A 13,060-nucleotide genomic window follows, 5' to 3' on the forward strand; every position below is an offset into this window, starting at 1 on the left:
TGGAGCTACTGAGGTGTGCACCATATCTTATTGATGAGAAGGCTAAATTTAAACAATTTGTCAGTGGTTTTCCATTAGCCTTTAGAGATTGGATTGAGTATGATGAGCCTCGGTCACTTGAGGAAGTTATGGGAAATTAAAGCATTGATATGAACAACCAAAGCGTAAGAATGAATCTCAACAAGGATGGAAGAGAAAAGGCAAAGGTAAATGTAAATGGAAGCCTAAGAGGACAAGGCCTTAGCATGTAGATGACAAATAAAATGTGGCACCACAAAAGAGGTTTAATGCAGCTAGACACATGAGTCGCAATTGTAGCATAGAGGTGTTGATACTAGTTGATTAGAGTGTTGGACATGTGGCAAGGAACACCTTAAGAGAGATTGTCCACAAAATCAGGGTGGTAGGCCTCATATATACAGTGCAAAGGAGGCACAGACTCTTGGTGATGTTGGGGCAGAGCATTCCTCGTATCTATGTAATAGTGGACAACATACATGCAGAACATTAGGCATCTAACTTTGAGATGGACAATAAGCTTTGTGACCAAATTATTTCTATTTTGATTGACCTTGGATCTAATTATAGCTATGTTAGTCTTGATTTGGTGGATAAGTGTGCTTTGAGTAAGGAATTGCATGCAGAGTCCTGGCAGGTGCAGTTGGCTACATGTACCAAGAAGCGAGTGCATCATTGGGTAAGAGCTTGTGCATTTGATTTGAATGGTATGCTTATAGCAACACATTTAAATGTATTACCATTGGGAAAGGGTGCATGTTATTCACAATGCACATTTCTAGTGACAAGGGTAAGGAGGTTGAGAATGAAGATGTGTTGAGAAGGTACCCAGTCTTGCAGCAGTTTCAGGATGTATTTCCTGAGGACATTACATAGTTGCCACCTCATAGGGAGTTAGACTTTTCTATTGAGTTAGTGTCAGGGGCAGCTCCAAAATCAAAAGCACTTTATAGGATGAGCACACATGAGTTAGTTGAGTTAAAGCTATAGTTGAAGGAAATGTTGGACAAAGGATACATCAGACCCAGTGTATCACCTTGGGGTGCACCAGTGTTGTTCGTAAAGAAGAAAGATGGTACTCTTAGGCTGTGCATTGAGTACAAGAAGCTGAACAAGGTAACAATTAAGAACAAGTACCCTTTGCCGAGGATTGACGATTTGTTTGATCAGTTGAAGGGAGTGATAATGTTCTTCAAGATCGACTTGAGATTGGGATACCATTAGGTATGCATCAAAGAGGAGGACATTTACAAGACAACTTTCAAGACCAGGTATGGGTATTATGAGTTTGTTGTTGTTCCATTTGACTTAACTAATGCTACAACTACATTTATGTGCTTGATGAATAGTGTGTTTTATCCGTATTTGGATAAGTTTTTTATTGTGTTCATTGATGGTATACTGGTATATTGTAAAAATGAGAAATATCATGATGAACATTTAACAATAGTGTTGAGGTTGTTGAGGGATCATTAGTTGTATGCTAAGCCCAACAAGTGTAGTTTCTTTTAGAGTGAGGTACATTACTTGGGGAATTTTGTCTCCAAGGAAGGCATTGTAGTAGATACAAAGAAGATAAGAGTCATCATGGAGTGGGTAGTTCCTAGGAATGTGGATGAGGTGAGATCTTTCATGGGTTTGGCAGGATATTATAGGAGGTTCATCAAGAAATTCTCATAGATTTCTTATCCTATGACATCATTGCAGAGGAAAGGTAAGAAGTTTGAATAGACAAAGGAGTGTGAGGCTAGCTTTGAGCAACTTAAGAAATTGGTGACACATGCACTAGTGCTACAGATTGTAGATCTAGACAAAGAGTTTGTAGTATGCACAAATCCTTACAAGAGAGGACTTGGTGGAGTCCTTATGCAGGATGGACAGATGGTATGCTATGAGTCACGAAAACTAAACGAGCACGAGAATAACTACCCGACCCATGATCTTGAGTCAACAATGATCATTAATGCATTGAAGATGTGGAGACACTATGTTCTTAGCAGGAGGTTTGTATTGGTGAGTGATCATATTAGGTTGAGGTATTTGTTTGACCAACTGAATCTGGACTCCAGGCAGGCTAGATGGTTGGTCACGATCAGTGAGTTTGACTTCGAGATCAGGTACATCAAAGATAAAGAGAACAAGGTGGCATATGCTCTCAAAAGGCGGGTACAGGTAAATCACTTGGAAGCTACGAGATCCTATGCGACAGATCTATAATATAGGATCTTGCAGGCAGGTCAACGGGATGTCAAGTATATGGAGATTGTGCATAGGTTGCAGCAGGGTAGTGGTACTGATACATGTAGTAGTATAGGTACAGACATAGGTACATGTATACGTATAGGTGTAGGTGCACTGGGTATGGATTATTGTCTTATAGTGGTGTTGTACTATCCAACAACCCCCATTTCAATGTATTATAAATTTCCTATGAAATTTATTATATTAAAATAGGGACCCTTCATCTTAAATAATCCTATAATTAAAGTTTAATACTTAGGTTTTTTAATTAAAACCCAATTATTAATCTTTGATTATCCCAAAACCAAATTAAATAGCCCCCGAGACACAAAATATACTTAGGCTTAAGTATTAAACATTATGGGTTATTTGATTAAGAAAACAAAATAAAATGGATATCTTTAAGAGTCCCAAAGGTTGAAGCTTTACAAACTTCAACACTCTGCCATACCCCACATCACATCTATACCCCGCATCACAAAGTTTCATAAGGAAAAGACCCCTCCACCAACTCCATTGCGATTGTGATATAAATCGGACCTGATGGGAAAATTAACTTCACTTCATTAAAATCTCGCGTCCACGCAATCACAAGAACCATTGCCCAAGTCCTGCTACCTATCTCTTTTGCGATATGCGATTGCTATGGACTTGACAGGATTATCCATTACAATCCATAAAATCTCACGTCTGAGGCTATCACAAAATTTTAAAATCTTAAGTCCAACCCCACTCCAAATTTTGATTGTGATATGCGATAAGGCCCAGACCCACCTAGATTATACACTACGATTTATATTAATATCACGTCCGAGGCCTATACCGTAATCGAAAAGCTCTAAAAAATCATGCCTCATCCCAATTCCAATTGCGATATACATCCCAATGCTGATTATGATATCAGGTCATGGTGACGTCAGACTCACGTCATCCCTGATGTTACCCCGGGATCCCATAATCGCAAGTTTTAAAGGGACACGACTTATAATAAACCATTTGCCCCAACCAATTTGGGACTGCGATAGCCGAACTCGGAGGGATTATTCACCCCAATCATAAGAATCACAGTCTCAATCCTTCTGATGCAGATTGGGATTTGTGATAAGCCCTGGACTCGATAAGAATTACATGTCAATTCATAAAAATCTCGCGTCTGCAGCTATTGCAAAAGTCACAGAACTTAAATCATTTCGAACTCCCTCCGAAAAAACCACTAAGCCTCCCACCTATTTTATGATCTACGATAAGACATCATTCTGCCATGTCATCTGCCACGTGGATCCTCCACATCATTCGTCACGTCACAATGATGTCATCCCTTCCAGCATATCTCAAATCGCAAATCTTTCAAGATTGTTGGTATTGTACCGCTTCGTTATTGCGATATGCGATATAGTTGGACCCAACGGGATTATACAATGCAATCCATAAATTCCCACATCAACGCAATTGCAAAGTCGTGGACCTTAAGCGATTCCTCCTCTACCCATTCCGATTGCGATTTGTCTTATTCGAATTTTCGTCTATTTCAAATAGGGATTCTCCTTGCTTGAAATATGACGATAATTCAACCCTCGGTCTAAAAGTGATTGTGATTTTGCTATAAAATCGTTAAAATCTGACTTGTCTTACCACATACCTCACTCCGCATGACTCTCAATGATTGTTATGTTCAGGATTTATTGCGCTCTATGTTTTTCCTGATTTCCTGCAAAATGTGATTTGTTTCAAATAAATCTTTCCTATCAGTTTCATTTATTTACAGCTTATCGATTGTTGGGATAGGGTCCCTAGGGGAAGTTTTGGGGTTAATTTGACCCAATTTTGTAAAAGTTTTGTAAAAAGAATGTAAAGTCTCTGTGATATGTGGATATAAAGTGCGCAGATAGATAGGAGTCAGAAGGGTTTTAGCCCTTGTTTTTGGTTAGTTCTAAGATTCTCCCATTGTCCGCGGACCATGGTATTGTATGAAGAAAAGCTATAAATAGTTGAGTCATAGTGAGTCTTAGAGATAACTTTAGATAGAGATTTGGGTACGTTGAAGGGTTTTTGTGGAAGTGCTAAGGCAGGAAGGCTCTGCTTCCTGCGCTTAAGTGAAGAAGGGAAGGATCCCGCAGCTGAGTGCGCAGGAGGCATGGGTAGAGTCCACAACTGAGTGCACATACCCTTGCAGCTGTGTGCGCAGGGTAGTGAGTCTGTAATCTATGAATGAAAGATCAATGAAGACAACTTTTTGGAGAATTACTATGTATTTCTGTTGAATCTGTTTATGCTATCTTTCAATTATTGAATGATATGTTTTATGAAATAATGAATGAATACTACGCGAATTCACTAAATTTGTCTTAATAATGCATGATATGAATAGTTATCTACTTCCACGAATTTAAAAGCTATTTCTCTTATGTTTTATGATATTTAAATTAAATCTACGTGAGCTCCAATATTGGGTCGCTTATTGATGCGTGAAAGTAGGTAAATCGCCTCTTTAAGGTCCTCAAATACTGATCGCAGGCCTTCGCGAAGGTCTGAAAGCCGATTAACCTAGTTACAGTAAAGAGCCCTAGAAAACTATCGATCTGCGCGGAAGAAGATTTAAGGCTATGAAAAACATCACACTAGTCTCTGGATGCAACAACTTGGTTCTAGCATCCCTCAATACTGCTTCGCATGAGATTGCAACCTATGCGATGCAGGTTGTTGCCAGAAAGGGCCAACAGTGTAGGGTTTTGTTGGTTGGTGCAACTAACTCCGAACTTGGTTCAAGACCCCCCAAACAAACAAATGGTTCTTTTACCGGGAGTAGGATCTACTTAGAGAGATGTGTGATTTCACATCATTGGAATCTGACAAAGAAAGAGATAGAGAAGTGGTTAGATCAGAAGATTTACGAGTTTGCAACTCAAGAAAATAGGAATCCACACATATCGAAGGAGGATTGGTTGAACATATATCTGTATACAGAGATACGAAAAATTTTCTTTTGCACTTTTCCATGTGAATTATATGAATGGTTAGATAAATTGGCAGACAATTAAGGGAGATGGAATCTCGATAGTCCTATAGTGTGGACTCCATAATTGGTACGACAGCTAGAGGCATCTGAAAACAAGATCGCGCAGGTTGTTGATCATTGGCTTGATCAAATTCTGGGAGGATTTTGTTATTGAATTTGCATTTGATACCTTAGTTAGCTATAGCAAAGAGGAGTGAAGATTATTCAAGGGAAAACAAGGTAAGTATTTAAGGTCATTGAATACTTGGATTAAAATTATATCATGTGAAAAGCGAGTAATTCCATTACCTTAATTTTTGGAGCTACACGAAGTAGTATATTCTTTATAAGTAACGGATCAGGTATAGAGGATAGTCCATTAATTGAACCTCCTTCAAGAAATGACGAAGGGGTGGTGCTGACTACATTGCGAAGCGCTATTCAATTAATATATCAGGGTCTTTTGAGAATATCTCATCCATCCACCCCACCTCCACCTCCACCTCCATCGTATACACCTTCATCTACACCTCCGCCTCCACCTCCACAATTCATCATGGAAAACGCAATGAAGATGTCGATATTCAACGCAATAGGAAGTGAAGATCCAAAGAAATTTTAGTTTGTTGCGAACGTTGTATGGACATCGCAACAAATCACCAATGATAATATAGATAATGCATAGTTGGTTACCGCCTTGCGGGATCGTGCGCTAACCTAGTACATTAAGTATTGTGTTGATAATCCTCAGGCATTGTTAGTAGAGACTTAGATAGCTTTGAACAAATGATTTAGTAAGCTTAAATATAAGGTGCAGTCGGTAATTGAATTTAAGGAGATCCCAATGAAAGTCAATGAGACACCTTGGGACTTTGATCAGAGATTGAAGTGCCAGATCAGATAGGCTAACATGCAAATATCAAATACCCAGCATTGCGACTATTTTATCGCATTGCTTTTGCCGCATTTAAGAATCCCTCTGTCACAGCAGAAGATAGCAACGCAAGAAGAAGCCTTGGAGATCACGATGAGGTTTCACGCGTCACCTATTCAGGATACAAACCTACGAGTACAACAGATTCACTCGCAGTTAGTGAGCCTGCGCCTTGAATTACAGATTCTAAAGAAAGAAAAGGAGACTAAGGCAGAAGTGCGCACATAGTTTTTTTGCTTGAAGTGTAAGGGCCATGGCCACAATAAATACCATTTTCTAGTATAAACAAATTATCTTATAGGGGGGAAGCTCCCCTAAATCCAGAAGCCCCAGCTAGGCTGAGCACAGGAGCTGCGCTATGGTGTGCCATTTTTCAAGTCACCAGGAAACATGCGACAGATAATTGCCACTTACTTTAGAAGTTTGTTTAGACACCCCAACAACTGTTTTGCAATTTCTGTAAATCTATGGGCCATGATGAGTGCCATTTGTGAATTTATGAGCTAATGATGGATAGAATCCCTACTTACCGTATGCAGGAAAAAAGTTGGTCTCAAGATCCTGGTGCAAGAGGAGTGCGGGGGGGTTTTCAAGGCTGAGAACGAGGAAGAGGAGGACTTGGTCGAGGTCGTGGTCAGGTTATCTACTACAACTGTGGATAGTCAGGGCACTTTGCGCGAGATTTCCCAAATCTTACACACCTTTCGTGTCAATATTTTAGACAATTCAACCATGCCATAGAAAAATGTCCGGTGATAATATCTAAAATGAAAGAGAAGAAAACACAACCTTAACAGCCTACACAAAATTTACAAATGATGAGGGTTGAGCCTCGCGAGGAGGATCAGAGCATTAATATTGTACTAAGAAGTGGTATGTCAGCTGGAACAGATAAAGGTAAGGAACCTGAAGAAGACGGATGTGTCCGTAAAGCTCTTGAGAAAGAAGTCACCTTTGACCTTAATCACGCTAAGGAAACATTCGTGGAAGCAAAGAAGAGCTTTGCTGAGGACTCCATCTCAAGAAGCCAGGAAAATACACCAGAGACCAGTGCGACACAAGAGGTTGATCCTTCTGTACTCACTACTTTTTTGGAGACCTGCATGAAGTTAGTGCATGACAGAAAGGTTGTGGAAGGATTGCAAGACTTAATAGATAAGTGCACCAATAAGGAAAAGACTCCTATGGAGTAGCGCACAGTTAGAAAAATTGGTACTGATAAGGCACGAATTGGACGTGAGATGCGGATAACAACGCAGATAGGCGATTATGAAATGGACTAGATAATTTTGGATCTAGGGTCCAATGCGAATGTTTTGCTGAAATAGACATGGGAAAGGATGGGGAGACTTGCACTGCAGTGGTGTCTGATTCAACTCCGAATGGAAAATCAATAGAAAATCATCCCCATGGGACGATTGTATGGAGTGACGGTCGATATTGAAGGTGTGAGTGCATTAGCAGACTTTGAAGTTACATAAATTGTCGATGACAGTAATCCCTACCCTGTGCTTCTAGGAATCCACTGGGATATTGATATGAATGGGTTCATTAATTTAAAGAAGACAACAATGTCGTTTGAAAGGAAGTTGCTTAGGGTTATAATTCCACTAGATCTTGAGGAAGGGGTGCGCTATACTAAACCAATCCATGATTATGTAGAAAGTGACGATAAGCTGGATCAAATTTACAAGATAACAATGTGAGATAAATATTGGATCAATCCAATGACGAATGGATAGATCACATGGGACCGGGAGAGTTCCTACACTTATGACTTAGATGAGGAATTAGAGCATTGGAAAAATCGCTTACATGAAGTGTCTACATTATGGTGCAATATGATGATGAAGTCACTGTGCTGCGTTTCGTTAGAGGTAAGAAAGCTACCTTATTATGATTGTCTGACTGACGTAGATATGTTTTTAGATGAAATTGAGCGTGAAGTCCTTGAAGACCATCGTTTTCAAGCATTGGAGTTGGTGTTGTGTGCTACGCCTGCACAATGGTGGGGTACGCATAAGGATAGTTTTGTTGGATGGTGAGATTACATGCGAATGATGAAGTTATGATTTGGGCATGCTAATACAAGAATGGCTGAGAAGTAGAATGGGAAGGATGATCCGCGCGATCACCTGGTGAAGTTGAATAAGCCACAGGGGATGGAACTGCAGCTAGAATGGGTACATATATTTTGTCATACCTTTGATATAATCCCCATGAACTTGTATCTCGAAATAGAGCTCCGCCACAACACTGCGGAATGGGATGTATTGAAGGAAGGTTTCTTATTGAATTTCAGCTTCGAGGATGGGTTTGCAAGCATCGATGAAGTGCTTCAAGAAATTAAAGTAGTTATCTTCAGGACACCGAAGGAACCTATGGAATGGACCCAACTAGATTGGAGCACCAAGATGTGCCACACATTGGAATGTTATAATGTGACTATTGAAGAGGAGGACGAAGACCTGAGGAATATCAATATTCTAGAGACAGAAGGGCATCACGTTTTAGAGGACCGCAAGTAGAGAACCCAAACATCTCCGCACATTTAAAAACAAGACAAGTAAACATTGGCACTGAAGAAGAACCGAAGTTCGCGAATATTGGAGACTATTGGGACAACACTACAGTAGACAAAGTTGCTAAATTACTTCACGAATACCAAGATCTCTTCCCCACTAAGTTTTTAGATTTAAAGAGCATACTAGGTGATTTGGGTGTTACGAGGATCACATTGAAGATGGATGATGAGCCCCAAAAATGTACAATTATTTGGGCTCATTCAACCTCCTAATTTGGCTTAGTCTACCATTCTCATCTGTTTATTGCATGTTTTTGATTATTTTTATGTTAATAGAGTGAATTTGGTTAGTCATTATGCCAACAAGTCTAATGGGTGCTTTGTGTAGCCTTTTTGGTCAACTTGGAGACAAAATTGAAGGTCTTAATGAGCACTTGGCAGCCAAATTCGTGGGAGAACAAGCTAGAGGATTTGTAGGAAGGTGTCCCCCTCATTTATGGACCCTTACCTCGAATTCTCCACCATCAGCTCGGAGTTCAAAGGCCACCAAATCAATGAGCACAAGGGCAGCCAAGCAAGTCAAGTAGGACTACTGTTAACTACAAGTCTTGGGCAGCCAAGTCCCTAAACTTTAGGAGGACTGTTGGGTCCTCAAATTGTATAAATAAGAAGGCTTAGGGCCTCAATTGGGTTAGCTAGTTGGTAGTCATTTTTGTAGCTAGTTAGTCAATTTGGTTTTTTGCTCTTTGTAAGCCAGTTTTGGCATGATGTTAGACTCATGATTATTTAATAAAGGCAGGCAGCTTTGGATCCAATTCCGAGTTTTTAAGGGAGCTATAGCTCTCAGGTTAGGGCCCAACCTGAGAGCAATAGACCTCCCCGTCCTTGTATTGTTATTTGCTTCCTTTCAGCACTTTATTTCTTTGCTTTGATATGCATTTAGAATTTACAGTCTGCTGATTTGATTTCTTTTATGTGATTGAGTAGGATTAGTTTACAGTTCAAGTGCTTTTAGTTGTGTAGATTAGAGTAGGAGGATTGTAATTCATTGGAGATCCAAAAAAGGTTGAAAGAGCACTCGCTGCCATCTCTGTTTAGAGATTGGGGGTGTGGGCTGTACCAACCACCAAAAAACGCAGTCTTATACCTTCATGCAAGCTGCAACACAGTCATCTCACTTGTGGATCCATCCATGCATTCTGATCTTGAGCACTACTTCTTCATTCCAACACCATGCACGGTTTTTCTCCACAATTGCACTGCTGTTCATTGGTTCAAAATAGCACAGTTAACATAGGTTGAAGAGTTCTCGTTTTTGGTGACATTCATAGACAATTTGTTTCATCTACACTGCTCCACACCATTCCATTACCTTCCTCGTCTTTTCAACCACACCTGAAGCCACTCAACCGACCTCTGTTCAGCTCGTTTACCTTCCAGCTCTCCCATTACTCACATAGCTCCATTTACTTAACCTTTCGTTGATCCCATCCTTCCAGCCATCAACCCACTGCATGCACTCTTTCTCCATCTGACTTCTCTGCTCCTGAGCCATCACCAGTTCCATCTCCATCTCACCTATCCTCCCACACCACTCCAACACTTCACCATCTCCCAAAACTCCCGCAGTCGAACATCCTGTAGAATCGCATAGACTTCCTGTAGAATCCCTGAGTTTCATGTAGGATCCCCTGCAGACTTCCTGTAGAAGCCTGCAAACTCGGTTGCTGAGCATCCGAACGTGGTAGACTTCTGTGGACTGATGCTAGAGACCCTCTGGGACCTCACCTAGCCATCCTGACCTTGCCCATGCTTTCCTTCCATTCGAACCGCTCCTGCACAATCAAACCCTAATCAAAAGCATCATCACAATAAATCCAACCACTTAATGAAAAAATACAAAAACATGTCTTTTCAGATGCAAGTAGCTTAGATGCATGTATTTCAGCTCACTGCAAGTAATGGCATTATTGGTAGTAGTTTCATTCACAGTTTTGCATTGTAAGGGCCTAGTTAGTCAAATTAGGGTTTACTAGGGTTTTCATGCTTTGTTGGCTTTCAGTTTCTTTCTGCAAATAGATTAGTCTCCTTTGAGTTAGCTTTCGTCCATCATTCATAAAGCTTCTTCTGTGAGCATATAGAAGTTGGCTTGAGCCCTAGCGGACTTGTGCCAGCTGACCAAGTGACAGCTGCGACAAGAGCTAGTACTTGTGCATACAGCACCGTCGCTTCCAAGTTTGTACAAACTACCGGGTTGATAAAATTAGAGATAGGAAGCTCCAAGAGTTGTAGCATTATTGCTACAATACTGGAGCCCACCATCTTTTTGGCGCCGTTGCCGGGGAAGCGGCAGAGTATTGGTGATTGTTGCTATTCTTCTATTTTCTACTACAACTTTCTGCTAAGTAGTTTATTTCATTTCCATTCTGCAAAAGTAGCATAGACATTTCCTGCTTTCATAGATTAGCATTTCAATCATAGTTTTAAAAAACGCTCAGAAAAACTGGTAACCGGTCAAACCGGTCGGTTAGCTAGCTGGCCGGTCCGAACCGGCCTAAAAACCCAGTCAGACCATGCATTTGCCCGATTTTTGGCCCTAACCGGTGAAAACCGGCCGGTTTAGGACAAAACCGGCCGGTTTGTTACAAACCGGCCGGTTTTGTCCTAAACCGGCCGGTTTTAGGCACAACCACCATAAAGTTAAAGAAACATGTTTTTTACTGTGTTTGAGGGGTTTTGGGGGGGGACTAAGGGTGTTTCAACCCTAACAATGTTGGCAATTAATGGTAATGTTAAATTCTTAAAGTAAAAGTGACATTTCCTTTAATTTTCATTTTCATCCTTTTACTTAAATTTTTAACATTACCATGAAATGACTCAGGATGTTTGAGAGTGGTTTCGACCTCATTGGATTTCATATGGAGAAACTAGAATTTTAGATTTCACTCAAAATTCAGCAGACTTAATGGTTTTCAGGATTTCATGGTTTGGGGGTAAACAATAAATGCAATTAGAGCTCCAAATGATAAGAAAAACTCCTGATCTAGATCCCATTGTGTTGGACGATATTGATCCAACATCAGAATGGGTGGAGGAGACTGAAGAACCTATGTTTGAGGCTGATTTTGATATCGACATGGCTTTGGCGGGGGATGAAGCAGATTATGTGGTGGCATCAGAACCAAGATCAATAGCGGCATCAAGGAAAGGCAAGGAACCAATGGAAGGCACTAGTCATGCAGGTCGACAAACTTGTGCTTCCATTAGGTCCACTTCTATTGTCATTGGTGGCATTGATACTGAGGTTGCAGATCAGGCTGAGGCATCCTCAGACTCTGAACCAGATGATGTCTATGTAGCTCCTGATGATGATCTTGTGTCTACTACTAGTAGTGGTAATGAACTTCATGATTGATCATGTGTATGCTGTAGACTTGTAGTAGGCCAATGGCCTCATAGCTTGCAGCAATGTTTTTGGACTTTATAGGCCATTTAGAGCCTCATTTGTTATGTATTTTGCTATTTTGTTGATGATATGTATTGCACTCGGTGCCATTTTGATGTATTCACCTTTACATGGTATATAAATGAGCAAACTTTGCATATTTTGTCTCTATTGGCTTGGAATCATGGTTTTACATCTTAAAAATAGTTTTGTTTCATTAAAAATTAATTATTTAATGTATTTTTTTAAAACCGGTTCATTTAGACCAAACCAGTGCCGGTTAGACCGGTTCCGGTCGGTAAATAGGTTCATTAGGTGGACCGGTCCGGTCACCGGTTCCGGTTTTAAAAACATTGATTTCAATTCCGCAATTTCATTTCTGCAAGCGTAGATTAGCATTTCAATTTCGCAAGCGTAGCCTAGCATTTCATTCCTGCAATTTCATTTGAGCAAAATAGATTAGTCCTTTCCTGATTTCATTTCAATTCCGCATTTTCATTTCAACAAGATAGTTAGTTGCAGTTCAATCTATTTTAGTTTTGCAGGTAGAAGTAGAAAAAACAAAAAAAAATCAACCAAAAAGATTTCATTTCATGCTTTGTAGGAGTAGAGATAAGTTAGAAAAATGATTGCACAACACCCCCACTGCTTCACACAGCCAACGTTCTTCTTCGATGGCTGTGATGAACGAACCCCTGGGTGGACATCAAGACATATCTGAAGAACCTCTAGGGGAGAAGGAGAATAAAACATTCCTCTGGAGCAAATGGCTACAAGCAGAGATGTTGGGAGCAACATCTTGTCCAAAGATGAATTTGAAAATCAGATCGAAGATTTCAAGAGTGATATGAGGCAGTTTCTTGCCATGCAACTGGATACCTTGCGGATCCAAAAGAAGCAAGA

This window comes from Pinus tabuliformis, chromosome 1_2 (assembly GCF_031772625.1).
Source record: "Pinus tabuliformis cultivar Carrire ecotype Pingquan chromosome 1_2, CPIR1, whole genome shotgun sequence".
Taxonomy (NCBI): Eukaryota; Viridiplantae; Streptophyta; class Pinopsida; order Pinales; family Pinaceae; genus Pinus; species Pinus tabuliformis.